The sequence below is a fragment of the Choloepus didactylus genome, chromosome 1, assembly GCF_015220235.1.
Source record: "Choloepus didactylus isolate mChoDid1 chromosome 1, mChoDid1.pri, whole genome shotgun sequence".
In the NCBI taxonomy this organism is placed as follows: Eukaryota; Metazoa; Chordata; class Mammalia; order Pilosa; family Megalonychidae; genus Choloepus; species Choloepus didactylus.
Genome location: NC_051307.1, coordinates 169211818 through 169233465, shown reverse-complemented (window position 1 = coordinate 169233465; position 21648 = coordinate 169211818). Strand labels below are relative to the sequence as shown.

Genomic DNA, 21648 nt, shown 5'->3' with positions numbered 1-21648 from the left:
ATTGCATTAAGATACATATTATAAGGAAACAAGGATTGCCTTTGGTGTATGTAATTAAACATCAAAATATATTGCTCATGTTTAGCTTGTAGATAATTTTTTTTTTTCAAAATTAAACCCCTTCTGTACTAGTTTGCTAATGCTGCCGGAATGCAAAACACCAGAAATGGATTGGCTTTTATAAAGGGGGTTTATTTGGTTACAAAGTTATAGTCTTAAGGCCATAAAGTGTTCAAGGTAAGTCATCAACAATTGAGTACCTTCACTGGAGGATGGCCAATGGTGTTTGGAAAACCTCTGTTAGCTGGGAAGGCACATGTCTGGTGTCTGCTCTAGAGTTCTGATTTCATAATGGCTTTCTCCCAGGACGTTCCTCTCTAGGCTGCAGTTCCTCAAATATGTCACTCTCAGTTGTTCTTGGGGCATTTGTCCTCTCTTAGCTTCTCTGGAACAAAAGTCTGCTTTCAACGGCCATCTTCAGACTATCTCTCATCTGCAGCTCCTGTGCTTTCTTCAAAGTGTCCCTCTTGGCTGTAGCAAGCCTGCTCTTTCTGTCTGAGCTTATATAGTGCTCCAATAAACTAACTAAGGCCCATGCTGAATGGGTGGGACCACACCTCCATGGAAATTATCCAATCAGAGTCATCACCCACAGTTGGGTGGGGTGCATTTCCATGGAAACAACCTAATCCAAATTTTTCAACTTAATCCCCACTAATATGTCTGCCCCCACAAGATTGCATCAAAGGACATGACTTTTTCTGGCAGACATAATATATACAAACTGGTACACCTTCTAACTCTCAGACAATTGTGTTCTGAAGGTGTATATTTAAAGATCATGAACTTTGTATCTTTGGTTATAAAGAACATGAGTCATTTGCAAGATTTAAGTCAACATTGTAATATTTTAAAGTAATACATTTTTAAGCCTGATGGTCTTATGAAGAATGACATTGTTAATATTTCTGATAGAAATGTTTTTGTATTGTGAACTTTACTTTTTTTTTTTTTTGTATATTATAGGGCCTTTTTTTCTCAAAAAAAAAAAAAATGAAGGTTTGAGACATAATTTGAGACATATTCTGTGAAATTAGTTTTTCTTTTCTGATTTTTACCATTTGAATGCCTTCTCTGTTGACAAAATACTTTTCAGTAAAAATGTATCATGAAACTTTTGCAATTTTAATATTTTGTAGAAAGTTCTTTTAACTATACCTTGACATATTTTACATTTACAGATTGAAGGTATTTTCAAATGGCATATATCTAAGCTCGGTGACTAAAATGAGCTGTCTTGGCCAATTGTATGTTTGCTTTATGCCAAGCAGTAATATTTTCACTTTGCATAGAAAAAAGATATATGTTATTTAAAATAATGTGGGTATTGGTTTTGTAGATATTATTTTATATTTTGCAGGTTTCCTTTCAATACTAAGGTTTAAAACATTACATTCCCTGTAGGTATTCTCATATGCCTATATGTATGATTTCTTCTCTCTTTTATTTTGACCATCAAGCAGTGACTGTTAGTAGGAGTTTATAATACTAAATACAAAAAAGTACTGTATATCTTGTCTCAAGTTTTAAGTAACATTTTTGAATATTTAAAGCATTTAAAACACTATAAATTTACTTGACTAATTTTTCAATATTTGTGTTCTTCCGTTAAATGTGGAACATCTTATAAATTGCAAGTATTATGTATTTGCTGTTGTCAAAATTTAACAATTGGTAGTTGGATTTGTTGCAGCCAATTTGAGTTAAGAAAATATTTCACTTTTTTTTCAACTTTAAAATCTAGAACAATGGAAATAAAACCTTGTGTGTGTGCCTGGGGAAGTACTAGTGTTCTACTTGGGTTGAGAGGGCTTGTTGTGAACTTCAGCCCAGGGAATGTATTACCTTGCCACAAGAATCCCAAGCACCTGCCTAAGTATGCTGGAGTGAGGATCTTGAACGGAAACTTCCTTTTTTGTTGTTATTTGACACAAAGCTAAAATACCTAAATATCTACTGTGAAAATTACTTCATTTTAACAAAAGATCAGTTCTCTCCTTCAGCTTTGCAAAGTTTTTAAATAAAATCATATTGAACTAAAACCAATTTTATAAGGTGGGAAATTCTATCTTGTAACATCGTGAGAATCAATTTAGTGAAGATTGAAATAGATGAGTCATAAACATGCTATAGTGACTTTTTGATTTGTTTTTTTTTACAACAATTCTGAATATACTAATTTATGAGGCATCTTTATAAAAGGTTAAAATCAACATTCTAATTAAAAACAAATAATAGGCAACTGAAAAATTTTTAAGTCCAAATTTTGCATGTTTTTAATGTGGGGAAATGTTCATATTATTTTACTTTTATATACACCTTCAACTTTTTTCTAGAAGAATTATCTACCACTTAATTGAGTGCTTGTCAAGTACTGTGTGAATTACATTAAGCATATTTTTATTTCAACAACCTTGTTAGCTTATGGATTATAATTCATAAATAAAATCATTCACAAATAGTATATCAGTTAGCTTTTACTGCATAAAAAAGCATCCCAAAACTCGGTGACATAAAACAATGAGCATTTTTTATTGTTCACAAGGAAATTGGTAAGCTGGTTAATTAGCTTGCTCTGCTCTGAGCTTGCATAGATGTCTTCGGTTAGCTGGGGGCTGGCTGGTCTAATATGGCCTCATTCATGTATCTGGTGATAGGCCGGCTATTTTCTGAAGAGCTGGAGTCATTGAGACACATCTTATCTTCCAGTGGCTAACATTCACTTGTTTACATGGCAGTGTTAGGGTTCCAGGAGAACAAACAGAAGATGCATGGTTTCATAAGGCCTAGGCTTGGACCTGGCACATTATCATGTCTACCACGTCTGCCACGTTCTTTGGCCAAAGGAAGTTAGAAAGCCAACCAGAGTCAAGGGTTAAGGAAATTGTGTTTATATACACTAGCAGTGAACATTCCAACAATAACTTTAAGCAAGCAATTCCATCCACAATGAATTTTTAAAAAGAATTAAATACTTAGGAACATATTTAACAAAAGAAGTACAGGACTTGTTCTCTGCAAACTACAAAACATTACTGTTAGAAATTAAGGAAGATCTAAATAAATGGAGAGACATTCCATGTTCATGGATTGAAAGGTTCACTATTGTTATGATGGCATTATCTATTGATGGAAGCAGTTATAGTCACATTGTAAATGAATGTGTTCAGGAGAAAGAATAGTCTTTTTTTCTTTTTTTTTTTTTTTACAATTAATTTACTATAGTTACTAAAGCTAAGTTGTGAATGAACATTTATGCTATAAATTTTTTGTGTTAATAAGAATCAGTCAAAAAAGATGACATGACTGGGAAACCCAATAGAATTAACTGAAAACCTAAGATAATAAACTGAAAATTAATAGAAGAGCTTAGCGATAAGGTGGCCAGTTAGAAATAACTATCCAAAAAACAAGTCTTGCTATATTTTGGGAATTACCAGATTAAAAATAGATCAAATGCAGCATAAATAATGTTAATGTCTTTAAATAAGAGCTTTAAAAAAGTGTAATATGATTTCAGTCAAATTTCCTGAGGTATTCTTTGAACCTGGAGATATCTTTATGAAATTTACTCAGAATAATAAATGAGTTTAAAAGAGAATAATATTGTGAACAATTTTAAGACAAGAAATTTGAAAATGAAGGTGAAAAGGACAAATTCCTATAAAAAGAAGAATTATTAAAACTGAAAGATCAATCCATTTTAAATAAAATATTAATTACTCTATAAGACTAGAGTACAAGCATTGCTTTCTGGGTTATATTTTGTGTGTCAAAATACAAGTTTATTTAAAAATGGAAAATGTTTATTCATCATTTTTGATAAAAGACATATTTATATATACAATAGGATTAGAAATGTTACACTATAAAATAAAAATTTCTATGTGATCTTATATCCATTAAAGTAATTCAATAATTCATTCATCATAATAACACAAAGAAATCATGGGTCCCAATTTGGTTCTACAGTTGATTTCTAATGAACAAAAAACAGGCAGTTTTACCCTAGTAAAAATTCTCTTAGGGAATTGAAAAATAGGTAATGTTCTCAAATTTTTGTAATGTGGCTAATATAATATTCATAACAGTACTGACAAGGGCATTAAGAGGAAGAAAAGTAGAGGTTATTCTTACTCATCAGTATAGAAACAATTAAATATTAGTAAACTGAATCCTCCAGTGTGCAAGGGGGCAACAAACCTTACCAAGTTTTGTTTATTCTAGCAGTGCAAGTTTGTTTCAGTAGAAAAATCTATTAATGTAATTCATCACATGAACAAATTAGAGAAGAAAAGTCATTTCAGTAGATGTAGGGAAAACATTTCAAAAGCTAACAGTTTATGCTAAAAAAAGACCCGAAAAAAAAATATTTGTCTTTATAAGGCCATAGATTTATCATTACTTTCTATGCATTTATATTTTAGATCCTGTAACCGAAAGTGGCATTACAGACCAAATATATAGCACTGGCATTTATGTTCACCATGTAGTTACCTTTACCAGAAATATATATATATATATATTTTTTGTACAAGCTAGCTTTGAGCTACTGTAGTCGTTCAACCTGGAGAACTCCATTTAGCATTTGTTTTAAGGCAGGTATCATGATGATGAACTCCCTTAACTTTTATTTATCTGGTTATGTCTTTTCTTAAAAAAGCTCAATTTAATTGAAATATATTCACATACCAAAATCATCCAAAATGTACAATCAGTTGTTCACAGTATCAGCATATAGTTGTACATTCATCACCACAGTCAAGTTTTGAATATTTTCATTAACCCCAGAAATAAAAATAAAAGTAAAAAAGAACACCCAAAACATCCCATACCACCACCACCCTCGCCCCATTGTTCATTCACTTTTTGTCCCCATTTTTCTACTCTTCTGTCCATACACTGGATGAAGGCAAAGTGGGCCACCAGGATTTCTCAATCACACCTTCACACTGTATAAGCCAAATAGTTATATGATCATCTTCAAGAATCAAGGATACTGGATTGTGGTTGAACAGTTTCAGGTACTTCCTTCTAGCTCTTCTAATACACTAAAAATTAAAAAGGGATATCTATAAAATGTATAAGAGTAACCTCCAGAATGGCCTCTTGACTCCGTTTGAAATCTTTCAGACACTGAAACTATATTTTGTTTAATTTCTCTTCCCCCTTTTGGTTCAGAAGGCTTTCTCAATCCTATAATGCCAGGTCCAGGCTTATATCTGGGATTTATGTTCCATGTTGCCAGGGAGATTTACACTGCTGGGAGTCATGTCCCACGTATTGGGGAAGGCAGCAAGTCTACCTACCGAGTGTCTTTGAGAGAGAGGCTACATCTGAGTAACAAAAGAGGTTCTCTGGGGGTGATTCATAGGTACAATTATAAGTAGGCTTAGCCTCTCCTTTGCAGTAACCAGCTTCATAAGGGCAAGCCCAAAGATCAAGGGCTTGGCCTGTTAAACTGGTAGTCCCTAATGCTTGCGAGAATATCAGGAATTCCCCAGGTGTGGAACCTTATTGCCACATTTTCCCCCAGTCCCTCAAGGGAGTTTTGCAAATACTTTTTATTCTCTGACCAAATTAGTCTGGGATGTATCGGGACATCACACTAACCTGTACAAACCAACCAGATCTCACTCCCTGTTCAAGGTTCCATGTAATGATGGTATTTGAATAAACTGATCATACGACTTAAATTATGTAGTGTGCTAAAGAAAATATAGATTTTGCACCAAATAAACATCTCTGCCTTTGGTCTCACACAGAAGTTGAAGGTTTAAAGCACAGTATCATTCTTTACTCTTTAGTCTGGTTTACCGTATTCCTAACCTTCATTCATATCTCTAATTGAAGTCTGATCTCTTTTTCAGTTCTTTAACAATTGCTGAATGGGGTAATGCTGACAATCATAGCTTCCAAACTCTGGCTCTGAGGCTCAGGTGTCACACAAATACCCCAAGTTCCAGATACTGACCAGGTTATACACAAACAGCTCAGCATCTCAGAATTTATAAATAACCGTTACAACTCAGGAATAGACATGATTGCTGTAAGAGCTTACAATGTAGGAACCTTTACTATAAGCCTTCCCCTGATGACCGATGCTTTCAGATTCAATTCTCAGAGTTTGCACATTATAGTTAGTCCATATTAGTGAGGCGTTATAATGTTTGTCTTTTTGTTTCTGGCTTATTTTACTCAACATACTGTCTTCAAGCTCCATTCACCTAGTTGCATACCTCACAGCTTCATTCCTTCTTGTATGTATACACCACAGTTCACCATTCTGTTTATCAGTTGATGTACCCTTCGGCCATCTGCATCCATTGAAAATCATGAATACTGTTGCCATTAACACCAGTGTGCCAATGTCCATTCGTGTCTCTCCTCTCAGTGATTTCAAGTATATACCCAGTAAGAGGGTTGCAGGATCATATGGCAACACCATACTTAGCTTCCTGTGGAACCACCACACTGCCCTGCAGATGGGCTGTACCATTCTGCTTCCCCACCAACAGTGGCTAGATACATCCCTCTCTCCACATTTTCTCCAGCAATTGTATCCCTCTGTTTATTTATTTATTTATTATTTTTTTTTTGAGGCATACTGGCACAATAGTTTAATACAACCACCAATCTTCACAAAATAATTTTAATACTTTGTGCCTGGGCTAGCAGCATTTTGCACTGTGACAATTCCTATACACAAGCATTTATCCAAGTACAAATGTTTGTTAAAAGAGTAAATTAAGCAATTGCCTATACAAAGGTAAATAGACAATGTAGGTTATTTTGCTTCTTGAATCATTTTTGCTGCATAGTAAATTGCAATTACATGTCAGTATAATGTTACTGATCCATAGAAAACACTTTGAACTGTGAGGTATGACAAATCCCTTTGAGAGGAAGCTAATATGTAAACCTGAATATTTTTGAGTGATTTTTCCTTTCTTTTTTTTTAGCTGCCATGGATGGGTAAGACAAAAAAATCCAGCATTTGGAGACCCTAGAAACTTATTTTTTCTGATCAATAAAAAAAATAAAATCTTATAGTAATTATCAGATATTTCCTATCATTTTCTAATCGGAGCACTGATGAATGCACAAATATAAAGTAAATATTGAAGTGAAGCTAAATTTGTTATGGAATTATGGATTAAACCAGTTATTAAAGAAAAAATCCGCCAGGTAACTGCTCATTTACTTTACATCAAGTTGAGATCCTGATATATAAATCCCAACTTTATCATTCAAGACTGCAGTTAAATACTTCTAATTCGCTTGAATTACCATGGTAATAAGACAATTAGAAACCTTATATTTTCTTAAAAGGGATATGCTAACCATTTTTTTGACATTACTTCTAAACTCAGATGAAGCAGAAACACCACCCCCCCAAACCGCAACTGATATTCAGCTCAAAAAGTTAAGTGGTTGAGTTGGTATAGCAAAAGCTATCACTGTTTTAACATTTCCACCAGAGTAGATACCAATAAACAAAGGTAACTGCTATTCAAACATCTAACAGATAAAAAAAATTAACATGAACCAATAGATTGAAATTAAAAGGTACATATACTGCCATTCCAATTTGAATATTTTCAATAAATTATTTCCTACTTTCAAAAATAGACATTAGTAATGCAGTTTTCCTGTGGTTTGACACAATCTCACTTTAAGTTCTGTGCCCAGACTAAATATTTAATCTTAAGAGTGGGTGCTTTGTTATACATACATTATTCAGATACTCTAGGAAATAAATCATGATTAATTAAATTTATCCTAACTAACAAAATATATCAGTGGAAATAAAGAAATCACAGAAATGGAGCCAAGGGAAGTAAGAATAGGATGAGCTACCAGAAGAACTAGTGGAGTATTAGGTGAAAGTAGATCCAAAAAAAAAAACAAACACCACCACCAAACTTGCAATGTTCCTATAAAACAAAGAATAAACGCCATGTTTTATCCACATTAATATTGTACCAAAGATGATGGCAGTCCTTTTTCTAGTGTCGGTGAGAGACTCTCTTTAATATACAGTGCTGGGCAGGCACTTTAGTGACAACATAAAAATTACAGTGGTTAGAAAAAGTGGAAAATTACCAGTAATAAATTAATATCAATAACCAAACCTGTATTTTTGGCTAGATTACTAGAGAAGATAAGTGTATTTAAGACGCTAATAAAAAAAATCTTACTGCCTCAGTCTTAAAACCTAAATTTACATTATGAAGATTCTTTGTAGAATGAAGCATCAGAGATTATTAAATTTCAAGAGAGATCTTTGCTGACCTGTCCAGTGAGTGATCTATATACCAGAAAGCATGTTATCTGGCACTTTGCTAACTGGAATATCTGAACACCCAATTAAATTGTGACTCCACTAGACCACCACACCAAATGACCTAATCACACAACAGAATACTTGACCACAATGGGATTAATGCTGTGCTGTTTTCAGGATGGTAAAATGGGGGAAGGGAAAGGAAATCAGAAGGTCACCTGGGTCAACAGGAATTAACTCTTCATTAACAAAGCATTTTAATCCATTTCCAGTCTTTCACTATGCTGGATAAAATAGCTTTTACTATATTATTATATCATAGGAAAGCAAAGCAAGTAACTTGGTGTAATAGGTTACCTTACATAGTACCTCTTGGTACCAAGGGAATGTATAGAAATCATTCCCATCAGTAAAGCACCTCAAAAGAGGACTGAGAAAAGTGAAATACAAAGGAGTTTTGTTTGTGTTACCCTTAAGTCATCAACTATAAAAAGTTAAAAACACTCCTCTCCTCCCTCCCATCACATACTTAAAATCGTAAATGTTTTTCTTAAAACAAATTTTATACATATAAATAAAAACACAGAGAACCAAGGATTCATAAAGTGACTTTGCTAATGCAAGTTATGGGGGAAATTTGGATTAACTCAATTTAAAGAACTTATTAAAAAGCCAATTTAAAACGATAAGGTCTCCCACAAATCACTTTCTCCAATAAATGCATTTTCAGAGAAAAGCTTCTATCAGGGCTGGAACAATCTCACAGAATCATTAAGATAACATAAAATGAACATGTTCCAAATAATTTACTAAGGTCTCTTCAAACTTAGTATTTTTTATTTAAACTAATTTATGGTATAAAAACTAAGAAATTACAGAAAATCTTACTTTTCACTGTTCTGTAAATTAATTTTGGAGGTCATGAGGTTTTATCTTTTCATTTCTTAAATGATGCAAGGCACTTTTCTTTTTTGGGTTTCATATAGGGGAAAAAAACCAATAGTGGTAAATTGGTATATTCTATTTAGAACCATTTTGGACAAAACAAAAACAAAAAAACAGGTTCTCAAAAGAACCCATAATAAGTAATGCAAAAAAGGGAAGTTACTTGAGACTTCTAACACTATCCTTTTTGAGGGAGAATCTATAGTATAAAGCAAAACATCTTCTTTTGTTCATTAAACTTTTTTTTTTAATGGAATAAGCAAATTAGGAAGGTAACAAGTAAGGAAGCAATAACTCAATCATTTTAAAGTAAGGAAATTGGCTAATGACGTGATTTAAAGACTATTAATGAAGTACCAAGAAGAGCTTAGAAAAATAAAAGGACAATTTAGGTACTGAATTATACTAAAAAAGAGAAACGTGGCGTATTCCTGCATTTTGTTAATGTTTCTGTAAGAGGCTCCATCATAAAACTGAACTGTAAAATTATTTTTAAAATGTAATATATATAACACAAAATGAATTTTTAGCAAACTTTAGTAAACTCTTTTGTTATAAATTACCCAAATTTTATAAACAAATCCCCCCTAACTTGCATTTTGTTTAAAGTAATAACTTTATATCATACAAATAAATTTCAAGTATGAAAAGTGCATTATTGCAATAATACCTCTTTGCAAGTCCAAAATTCTTGGTTTATAATAAAACTGTAAAATGAAAAATAAAAAAAAAAACCAGAAAGGAGTAAAACCATCAGTGCCATCTATTGCAGAAGTCCAACATCTTCTTAAAATGTTGCTCAACAAGTTGCACAGAAACATGTCTGGAAGCAACATTTAATTGAAAAGAAACTACTTTTTTTTTTATATACAATTTTACATTATTATTGTCTCTAGTATTTTCTCCTTCCCAAATAGAAATTCAATTCACATCTTCTATAATGGTTGCTCTTGAGTCAGCCATTCTGTGCAGTTGCCACCTGCATGTTTCCAAAATCATCATCTTCTTCATGTGTTCTCTTCAAACTGCCTGTGGTACCGGATGGACAGATAATGACCTTTCTATTTGTAGTGGTGACATCATCTGTATTGTTAATTTTGCTAGGTAGATGGCTTCATATTCCTGAAGTTGACGAATCCAGCATTAGGATTAATACAAAATCTTCTTTCTTGAACATAAGCAAATGCATCTCTGTACTTCATTCCAAATGTTTCCATAATGTATGCAATAACAAAGGCAGCACTCCTAGAGATCTCTGCATTTCCATGGACAAGAACTTTTCCTCCAGTTTGTAAGCTCCTATCAATAAATTCTTTAGTCATGGGGAAAAAAACGTATTATATTTTCAACTGGATTATCTGCAATATCCAAGACTAAATATCTAAATAATTGCTGAAAGTTTGGTTTAATAAAGTTTGCTTCAATATTTTGTCTTATGCATATTATATGGGTTATTCCATGTTTCTGTAGTATAGGTAGCTTGCTTTTCATAGCAGAAGAATATGGGCCTAAAAACAATCCAGGTAAAATTTCCTGCATCTCTCGTCTCATAGGATAGGTCCATTCCTCAGCATCCTGTTTGCACTGTGGGAGGGTGGGGAACTCCAGTTTCATGTCCTCCATGGTCCTGGCCCGCGGGCCGGTGGGTGGGGTGAGAGGGCGAGTTACCCAGCCGGCCGACCCTCAGAGCTGGCAGTGGCGGCGCAAGGGAGAACGGGTGGACCGGTGGACAAGAGGACTGGCGGGCGGGCGGCGGGCTTACAACGAACACACGCAATCTAAAGGATCCCGGTGGCAGCGACAGCGAGGAAGAGGAGGGTTGGACTGCTTGTACCCAGCCACCATGCTGCCACCGTCCCCCACCCCCAGTGTCTCCGCACCCCCCCCGTTTATTTTTAAACAGTTTTATTTATACTCCATACAATCCATCCTAAGTAAACAATGATTCCTGGTATGATCACATAGTTATGCATTCACCACCACAATCTATATGAGGACATTTCCATTTCTTCCACAAAGAAAGAGGAAAAGGAGAAATAAAAATGAAGAGTTAAAAAATAAAAGATAGAAGAAAAAATAAAAATAAATACAGTGGAAATGTCAACAACAACAAGACCAACAAGACCGTGCCTCTCCGTTATATCCCTCTCTTACAGACATTTAGCTTTGGTATATTGCATTCGTTACAATTAATGGAAGCTTATTACAATGTTACTGTTAACTCAAGACTCCAGTTTGCATTGATTGTATTTTTTTCCCTGCACCATCCAATTTTCAACACCTTGTAATGTTCATTTGTTCTTCCTTAGGCAAAAACATTCACATATTTGTAGCTTTAATCACCATAATTGCCCCCTCTACGTTTTGCTAAATTATATAACCCCCATCTTTATATCCTGTCTTTCCTTCTGGTGCCCCTAACCTTGATCTTTCAGCCGTACACTCATCTTTGTTTAGACTGCTTATAGTATTGTGCTACCATTACATAGTATTGTGCTATCTATTTCTGGATCTATACAATCTTGTTGAACATTCTATACTCCTTCAGCATCAAATGCCCAAATTCTGCCCTTTCTATCTCCTGATAATCTGTTCTCAGCTTTAAGTCTCAAGGTTCCTTCATTAATGTTAGTTCACATTAGTGAATCCATACAGTGTTTGTCCTTTTGTTTCTGGCTAATTTCATTCAACGTAATGTCTACTGTCTACCATTTTGTCTTTGGGATTTTATATGTCCTATCTTATTTTTATTTATCTGGTTATATCTTAACCCTCCTCTAATTTTTGAAGGAGTGTTTTGCTACATATAGAATTCTTTGTTGACATCTCTTTTTTCTTTCAGACTTTAAATGTGTTATCTCACTGTCTTCTCCCCTCCATGGTTTCTGTTGAGACATCGACACTTAATCTTGCTGAGGCTCCATTATACATGATGAGTTGCTTTGCTCTTGTTGCTTTCAGGATTCTCTGTCTTTGGCATTTGAAAATTTCATTATAGTGTTTCTTGGTATGGATTTGTTTATATCCTATTTGTAGTTCGTTGTGCTTCTGGGATGTGTGTATATTCATGTCTTTTGTTAAATTGGAGTATTTTCACTCATTATTTCTTCAAATATTTTTTCTGCCCCTTTCTTCTCTTTCTGGGACTCCTATAATGCTTGGTATATTGATGGTGTCCCAGAAGTATCAGATTGTCCTCACTTTTCTTTATTCTTTTATCTTTCTATTCCTTATACTGGATAATTTCAATTCCCCTAACTTCAAATTTGCTGATTATTTTTTCTGCCAACTCCAATTTGTTGTAGAACTTCTCTAGGTAATTTTAATTTCATTTATTTGGGTTTAAGCTCCAATATTTGTATTTTGTTTCTCTTTATTAGTTCTTTCTCTCTTGAAATTATAATCTGTTCGCATATTGTTTTCCTGACTTTCTTAATTTGTTTGCCTGTATTTTCCATTATTTCTTAAAGCATAGCTAGACAGCTTTAAAAAGTGTTTGCCTGGTGTGTTGAAATTCTGGGCATCCTCATTGATGATTTGTGTAACCCTATTTTCTTCCTTTGATTGGACCATCATTCCCTGATTCTTGTATGCCTTGTGATTTGGATGGGGAGGCGGTGTTTGCAAACTGGATGTTTGAATATTTTATTGAGTTAACTCGAATTTAGTCACACTGAATTGTCTGTTCCTTAAGCTTGTATACAGCTAGTGTTATGACAGAGATTTTCTTGAATGCCAGGAGCTAAGCAAAAAAAAAGAGAGGGGGCAGGGGAGGTGCACCTTTCCCAGTCTTTACCCACTCTGCAGGTGCTCTCATTCAGAGCTTAGCCAGCAATACAGTGAACCTGAAGAAAAGCCCAAAGTGAACATGTAGCGTGCTCTCCTGTCTTTTCTGTGCATGCGTCTTCTTCAGGGCATGGACATAAGGTCTTGTGATTTCCCCCATTTACACAGATACTCTGAATACCTCTCTTTCTCCAGGAAATTTGCAGTCTTTCTTCCTGGTTCTGGGTGCTATTTTGTATGTTTTAAAGCTTGTAATCCTTTGCTCCAGGCAGCTGCAGTTTGATTGTTTTCTGACAGTGTTTTAATTGTGCTACAAGTCTTTTTTATGTCCTAAGGCTGTTCTTGTACCAGTGAGACTGAAACCAGTGTCCTGGTTCAGTTACTTAGGCTGCCATCAGACAGATCAGTGCAGATATACATGCACCTCTATAAGCGCTAAGGGTCCCTCCAGAACCGGAACCAGTGTACATTCGCTGGGAGCACAGGCTTGTTTCACAGTGAGCCAGGAAAGGGGTGGAGGAAGGGCCAGTAAAGGTACCACAAGGCTTTTCTACAATTTTTAAGTTGCTTTCTGGTATTGGCACTCACCCAGTTACTGCACCCCTTTAACTTTTCTGGAGTTCTGAGGACAATGGTTCTACAAATTTTTGCTAGTCATTCAAATATTCTGTGGGGAATTGGAACCCTGCTATGTCTCACTCTGCCTTCTTGCTGATATCACCCTCAGAAAAGTAAATTTTGAGTGAACTATAGTTCCATACAACCATGTGGATGAGACTTACAAGAAAATGTAATAAAGCAAATTACATGAAGTATGTTTCCTGATATTAAAATGCATTTTCAAGCCATCATAATTAAGATAGTTTGTCAAAGCAGTAGAAAATCAGATTAATTGGAAGTCTAGAAGAGAACCAAGTATATTTAAATTTTACAATATATTAAAATAGTATTTTAAATTAGAAGCTTTATCATCAAACAGTATATGAACAACTGACTAACCCATTATATGTATCTATTTTTGGAGGATAGGGAAGAAGGGTTTCTAATCATGGCAGGAAAAATAAGAAGTCATATAGGAAAAGACTGAATTTTAAAAATCCATTCATATTATAAATATTAAATTCTGTTACATTAACAAGCACCTATTATATGCCAAGCACCATTCTGGGTTCTGGAGAACCAGAGGCATAAGACAGAAAAAGTGGCAACAGACAGTAAACACTTAAGAAAACAATATGTGGATATGAGCTATACAGAGTATTAAAAAGAATGACCTGATAACAAAAGATCTCATTGCTTGTTTGAGCCAGGTCTTTAGGGAAGTCCTTTCTGAGGCAAAAACCAATCATGTAAAGACCAGAGGGGAAAACATTCTTGGTTAAAAGGAATAGCAAGCACAGAGACCCATGTATCAGGTTTGAGAAACAGAAAAAACACCATTGAGGCTGGAATATGTGGAAATGAGGGGGAAAGTGGTTGGAGGTGAGATCCAAGGCATTGGCACATGCTATCAAAGCCTATAGGGTTTCATAAGTCAAAGGAAGTAGTTTGGATTTGATTCTAAGAGCATTGGGAAGCCATTGGAGCATTTCTAAGCACAGAAATTGCATGATCTGAATTACTTTTATTGTTATTATAACATTTTATTTTGAAGACATTTGACTCACAGGAAGTTGTAAAAATAGTAGAGTTTCTGTGATAATATCTTACATTGTTCATTGTCAAAACCAGGAAATGGATGTTGGTACAATACTATTAATTTGCTATTAATGTAGATACAGATCTTATGCAAATTTCAGCAATTTTTGCAAATTCTCTCCCTCTCTCCCCCTTGCTCTTTCGACCCCCCTTCCCAATTTCCCTGTCCTCTCCTCTGGCCACTTCCCTGTTCTCTCTCCTCCTCACTCCTCCCTGCTCCCCCTGTCTTTCATGTATATGTTTCTGTGAAATTTTATCACATGTATATATATATTTGGGTAAATACCAACACAGTCAGGATACAGTCTGTTCTGTCACTCAGTGAAACTCCCTTGTGTTACCCCTTGATAGTTACTCTATTTGTGCAACCCTAACCCTTGGCAACCAGTAATCTGTTCTCCATTACTATAATTTTGTTTTATAATTACATTTGTGTTTATGATTGATTTTCAGTTAATTTTGTATAAGTTTCAGTTGAGGTTCTTTTTTATCTTTTGGCCTATGAATGTCCATTTATTCCAGTGCCATTTGTTAAAAAGGCTATTCTTCCTCCATAAAATTGGCTTTACATTGTCAAAAATCAGTTGTCTATACTTGTGTGAGACTATTTCTGGGTTCTCTGTTCTATTCCATTGATGGGTGTATCTTTCCTCCACCAATACTGTACTGTCTTGGTTGCTGTAGCTATATAACAGCATTCTCAACAGGGGTGAAAATTTGTTTTTCGGGGGTAAAAAAATCTAAGATATTATAATTGTTGTGGCTCCCTAGTATGTAAACAGGTATATAGTATATCTGTGGTATTAAAGTTTCATGGATGAAAAGCAATTGGGGAAAAAGTTTCTGAAAAGGCTCCTTAAGAAGATGATGATGATGATTATAATAGAAATAATAATAAGGAGGAAAAGGCTGAGAAACACTGCAATATCGTAACTCTTAAAATATCATATTGTGATTCCTCCCACTTTATTCTTCCCTTTAAAAATTATTTTGGCTGAAGCAACTTTGCCTTTCTATATAAATTTTAGAATCAGTTCCTCTGTATCCTTAAAGAATCTTAACTGAGATTTTAATAGGAGTTGTGATTCACATTTTTAACAGATTATTCTGCCTGTTGTGTGGATAATGAGAGGCAGGAGTGGAAGCAGAGAGACCAGTTAGGAGGTGATGTTCTTCTCAGAAGAGAGGTGATAGTAGGTTTGGATTGGGGGTAGTGGTAGTGGAAAATTAACAGAATTAAACAGATACGGAATAGATTTTTGAGGTAACAGCGGTCGTGACTGCTTGTCAATGAAGTGATTGCAGGTTGATGAGTATAAAAGCGAAATTCAGAAAGATTCCTAGATTTTGGCCTTGGGCAGTTGACCAGAAAGATGATGCTATTTACTACAATGTAGGAAACTGAGGGAAAATTAAACTTGGAGAGAGTGGGAGTGGGGAGGAGAAATCAAGACTTTTTTTTTTCCCTGTGTTGTAACATCTGAGTTATCCAACAGACATTGTTGTTGAGATATCCATTGAACAGATGGATATGTGAGTCTGAAATTCTGGAAAGACCTTAAGTTTTGAGATATGGATTTGGGAGATATGAACATGAAAATAGAAGGGCAAAGATACTCAAACCATTTAGAGCTTTGTAAATAAGAGTTTAATATCCTTAGTATTTGAGAACTCGCACAAATTAGTAAGAAAGATGAACACAATGGAAAAATGGCCAAAGGACATGAACCAGCAATTTCTAAAAAGTATCTTAGGTGTCTAATAGTTGTATGCAGAATGACCTTGTTTGCTATCTAACAAATAACATTAAAACAAGATTTTTTTTTTTTAACAAATTGTCAGAGATTAAAAAATAATTAAATTGGGCTTAGGCTAAGATCCAGGGAGATCAACATTTTTCACTTGTGTTTCATGGGAATATTAAATTGGCATAATCCTTTTACAGTTTGATAATACAGATCAAAAGTCTTAATGTGTCCTTACCTGTTGTAGTGGGTTGAACAGTGTCCATTCTCTCCTCAAAAATGTATGTCCACTGAAACCTCTGACTGTGATCTTATTTGGAAATAGGGTCTTTGCAGATGTAATAAGTTTGCAAGTCATTCCTTGTACGCCAGTGTTCATAGCAACATTATTCACAATAGCCAAAAGGTGGAAACAATCCAAGTATCCATCAGTGGATGAATGGATAAATGAAATGTGGTATATAAATGCAATGGAATGCTATTTTATGGCTGAGTACTATTAAGTAAATGATTTTAGAGGAAAGTTGCATATTTGAAGTTACTTATAGTGTAAAACTGAGATTTAAAAAGTTCAACTCCTCTGCCCCATGGGATATTACAATAATGTTTGTTGTAACAGTATGTGTCTAAACAGTTAAAAAAGCAAAACTTTTCTTAAGAGAATGGAATAAAATTTAATTATAAGAGAGGATTTAGCCAATACATTCATTTCATATTGTTAACAAAAACTTTACTTTTGTTTACTTTCTAAATTTAAAAAAAGTTTTTTCTTAAGTAGAAAAAGCCACAAATCTGTCCTTTAGTAGGCATTTCTGCTTTATATTTAGCTGAATTCTTGTCAAATTTTATTTACTGACTGGTGGCCAGAGCAGATGTTAACTTAATAGAAGAGAGAAGAAAATTAAGTACATTAAGCTCAGAGCAATCTCCAAATTTTATACTTTGAGGAAGAACAAGAAAATTTGAAAACCTCTTTCCCACCATTTGCAAATACTGTATCAGAGCTCAGTGTTTTATGTTCTACCAATTTATCTATCTTTAAGTTTTAGAAATATGGTTAAAATAATTGCATAAGGAAAGCACAGTGAGATATTCAGGGAATCTTCAGTGTTACGAATTTGTTCATATATAAATTATATATATACATTAATACGTAAATTAGTTTAATCCTCTATCCAAGTCATACATTCTTAGTAGTGTGGTAGGGGTGTATGAAATTGCCTGAGATCAGTAGCTATTCTTTTATTCAATCTCTGATAATTCATATATACTTTTAAGATCTTAGCACTTAAGAATATTAACTGTTTATTGATTGATTTTTATTCTGTACATTTTAATTGAAATACAGTTTCTTTTCATCAAGGTGGTAGCTTTTGCTAGAGAGGATTAGTAGTTTGTGATTGGTTTTCTTTTTATTGTATTTCAGGGTTTGTAAAACTCCCCTAAGATGATCCAGTAGGTGGATTAAGGTGCTGCAGTGACTCAGCCACACAAATTCTGATGATATTAATGTATTATTAACACTCAGAATTTAAAAGGTTATCAGGCATTCAGTACTAGTTCTTTTTAGTGTTCTAGATTGGTGGTTAATGTAAAAAAGTGTTTTTTTCCTGAACTCATTAGCCCACTGATGTTCACTGTAAGGTTTTAATATTCATTGATTCCTTCATTCAGTAGCTATTTATTGAGTGCTTACTCCATGACAGGCTCTGTTCTAGATGCTGGGGATATAGGAGTGAACGAAACAGATAAGAATCTCTGTTCTGAAGAAGCTTCCATTCTAGTGGAAGAGACTGACAATAAACAAGATTAATATGTAAAATGTATATCATGTTTAATTGTGATAAGTGCTAAGGAGAAAAACAAACATGGAAGAAGGGTAGGAAGTAAATTAAACGGGTGTTAGAATCTTAGGGCACCTGGAAAGTCCTCATTGAGAGGTGTAAAATGAGAAAGGCTTTATTGGCGTAACGATCCGAAGGACAAGTTCAATTTAAAAAATATCCTTTCACGAAACCTGAGTGTGCTCATGTCTCAGTTTTTCAAAAGTATTTAAATAGCATATTTAATTAGTGTTGAATTTTAATATTCTTCTAATTATGTCACAACGAAAAGAATTGAAAAACTCATAATGTCCAGGAACTGATGTCACCCTTAATTACCGTTTATTTAGTGACCTGTTAAAGTACTTTACCATTTATTTATAGTATTTTATAGAGTAAATTTCTTGCTTTATGTGGTAACTCTACTAATGTTTTGACCTCCTGCAGTGGCAAATGTGTAAATTGTTGGTTTTACCTCTGTGATAGAAAGGAAATCAATTAAATTCTGTTAACACATGTAGGTTCTAATACACTAAAGTACATTTTATATCCCATGATACTGTGAATACATGTACTGTATATCATTTACTTACTCTGATTAAAATTTTTAAAGTGTTGTTTATAGTACTATTATTTGTTAAACTTCCCTAGATCTTTTGCAAATGCTAGGAAGTAGGGAAAGCTAAGGAGTTTCTTTCACGGTATTTTTATTCTCATGATTGTTTTCCTAACATCTGTTTGTTTATCTTATTGCTTAGCCAAACTTTTTTTTTTTTTGAACATAAGAGCATAAAAATATTAATACTCCCAATATTTTATTATATTCTTAGATTTTTAATCCTTCTATTAAAACCTTTCAAATACATTGTAACACTAAACTTTTTTGTAATTTTTATTCAACTGTTGGTCAAGAGAAGGGAGAATGACTGCTGTGCTCCATTTATCTAGGTGCCAAGTATGCCTATCTCCTCAGATTTAATTTTCTAGGCTGCGATTTTATCTAACGATCACTTGGATGGTATGATCACCTTACAGGAGAGTGGTGATAGGCTTCATACTCTCCAGCTCTCGCTGGAGTGTTAGTGCCAGTTGAACTCAGCCTTGTAACTCTTTGGAATGATACCCATTTTACAGTGCTATGAGATAATTCATTCACACCCAAAAAGTACTGGGCAGGGAGACACATAAACCATTTACCTTAGGGAAGCTCATGTTGCAAAAATCCATGTTATTTTTTTTAATATATATATATATTTATTGAGATTGTTCACATACCATACAACCATCCAAAGATCCAAAGTGTACAATCAGTTGCCCATGATACCGTTATACAGCTGTGCATCCATTACAATTAATTTATTTTTTATTTTTAGAACATTTTCATTACTCCAGGAAAGAAATAAAAACAAAAAATTGGAAACTCAAATCCTCCCATACCCCAACCACCGCCCCCCCTCCATTATTGATTCATAGTTTTGGTATGGTACGTTTGTTACTGTTGATGAAAGAATGTTAAAATACTACTAACTATAGTATATAGTTTGCAATAGGTATATATTTTTTCCCTATATGCCTCTCTATTATTAACTTCTAGTTATAGTGTCATACATTTGTTCTAGATCATGAGAGAGATTTCTAGTATTTGTATAGGTAGTCACGGACATTGTCCATCACAAGATTCACTGTTTTATGTATTCCCAGCTTTTAACCTCCAACTTAAATTCTGGTAACATGTGTGACTCTGAGCTTACCCTTTCCACCATCTTCACACACCTTTCAGCACTGTTAGTTATTCTCACAACATGCTACCATCACCCCTGTCCATTTCCAAATGTTTAAGTTCATCCTAGTTGAACATTCTGCTCATAATTAGCAACTGCTCCCCATTCTTTAGCCTCCATTCTGTATCCTGGTAACTTATATTTCATGTCTATGCGTTTACCTATTAGAATTAGTTCATATCAGTGAGACCCTGCAATATTTGCCTCTATGTGTCTGCCTTATTTCACTCAATATGGTGCCCTCAAGGTTTCTTCAGCAACCCCTTTCTTTTAAGACAGTTTTGTTCACACATCATACATTCCGTCCTAAGTAAACAATCTCTGGTTCCCTGTATATTCATGTATTTATTTATTCAGAATCGTCACCACTATCTATATAAGGACATCTCCATTTCTTCCCCAAAGAAGGAGGAAGAGTCAAAGAAGGCAGAGAGACAAAAGAAAAAGAAAAGAGAAACAGAGAGAGAAAAACAACAATAAAAACATGACAGCTAGAAAGCAACAAAAGGCAAGACAGCATTAACCTAAAGTAGAATAAAGAGTCAGACAATATCACCAATTCCAGGAGTCCCATATCCTTCCCCTATCCTCCCCACCCCCCATATGCATTTAGCTTTGGTATATTGCCTTTGTTATATTAAAGGAAGCATAATACAATGTTTCCATTAATTGTAGTCTCCAGTTTGCATTGATTGTATTTTCCCCCCAGTCCCACCCTATTTTTAACACCTTGCAATGTTGACATTCATTTGTTCTACCTCATGTAAAAACATGTTTGTATGTTTTATTACAATCATTGAGCATCCTAGGTTTTACTGAATTACACAGTCCCAGTCTTTATCCTTTGTCTTTTGTTCTGGTGTCCCACATGGTCCCAACCTTCCTCTTTCAACCATACTCACAGACACCTTTGTTCAGCGTACTTACATTGCTGTGCTATCTCCCAAAATTGTTTTCCAAACTCTGTCTTTTCCTTTCTGTCTACAGTGCTTCCTTTAGTGTTTCCTGTAGAGCAGGTATCTTGTTCATAAACTCTGTCATTGCCTGTTTGTCAGAGAATATTTTAAGCTCCCCCTCATATTTGAAGGTCAGTTTTGCCGGATATAGGATTCTTGGTTGGTGGTTTTTCTCTTTCAGTATCTTAAATACATCACCCCACTTCCTTCTTGCCTCCATGGTTTCTATTGAGAAATCCACACATAGTCTTATCAAGCTTCCTTTGTATGTGATAGATCATTTTTCTCTTGCTGCTTTTAGGATTCTCTCTTTATCTTTGACATTTGATAATCTGATTATTAAGTGTCTTGGTGTAGGTCTATTCAGATTTATTCTGTTTGGGGTATGCTGTGCTTCTTGGATCCATAATTTTATGTCTATTATAAGAGATGGGAAATTTTCATTGATTACTTCCTCTGTTATTGCCTCTACCCCTTTTCCCTTCTCCTTCTGGGACACCAATGACATGTACATTCCTGATTTTCATTTTTTCGTTAAGTTCCTGGAGACATTGCTTGTATTTTTCC

At 34.4% G+C, this 21648-nt stretch overlaps 1 protein-coding gene and 1 pseudogene across 4 annotated transcripts in view; one reads left to right on the top strand and one right to left on the bottom strand.

Moving 5' to 3' along the window:
* The window catches only part of TBC1D5 (TBC1 domain family member 5), a 739731-nt gene that overhangs the window by 306734 nt on the left and 411349 nt on the right, over nt 1-21648 (top strand). The window lies entirely within an intron of this gene.
* LOC119541508 lies at nt 10055-10915 on the bottom strand (annotated as a pseudogene).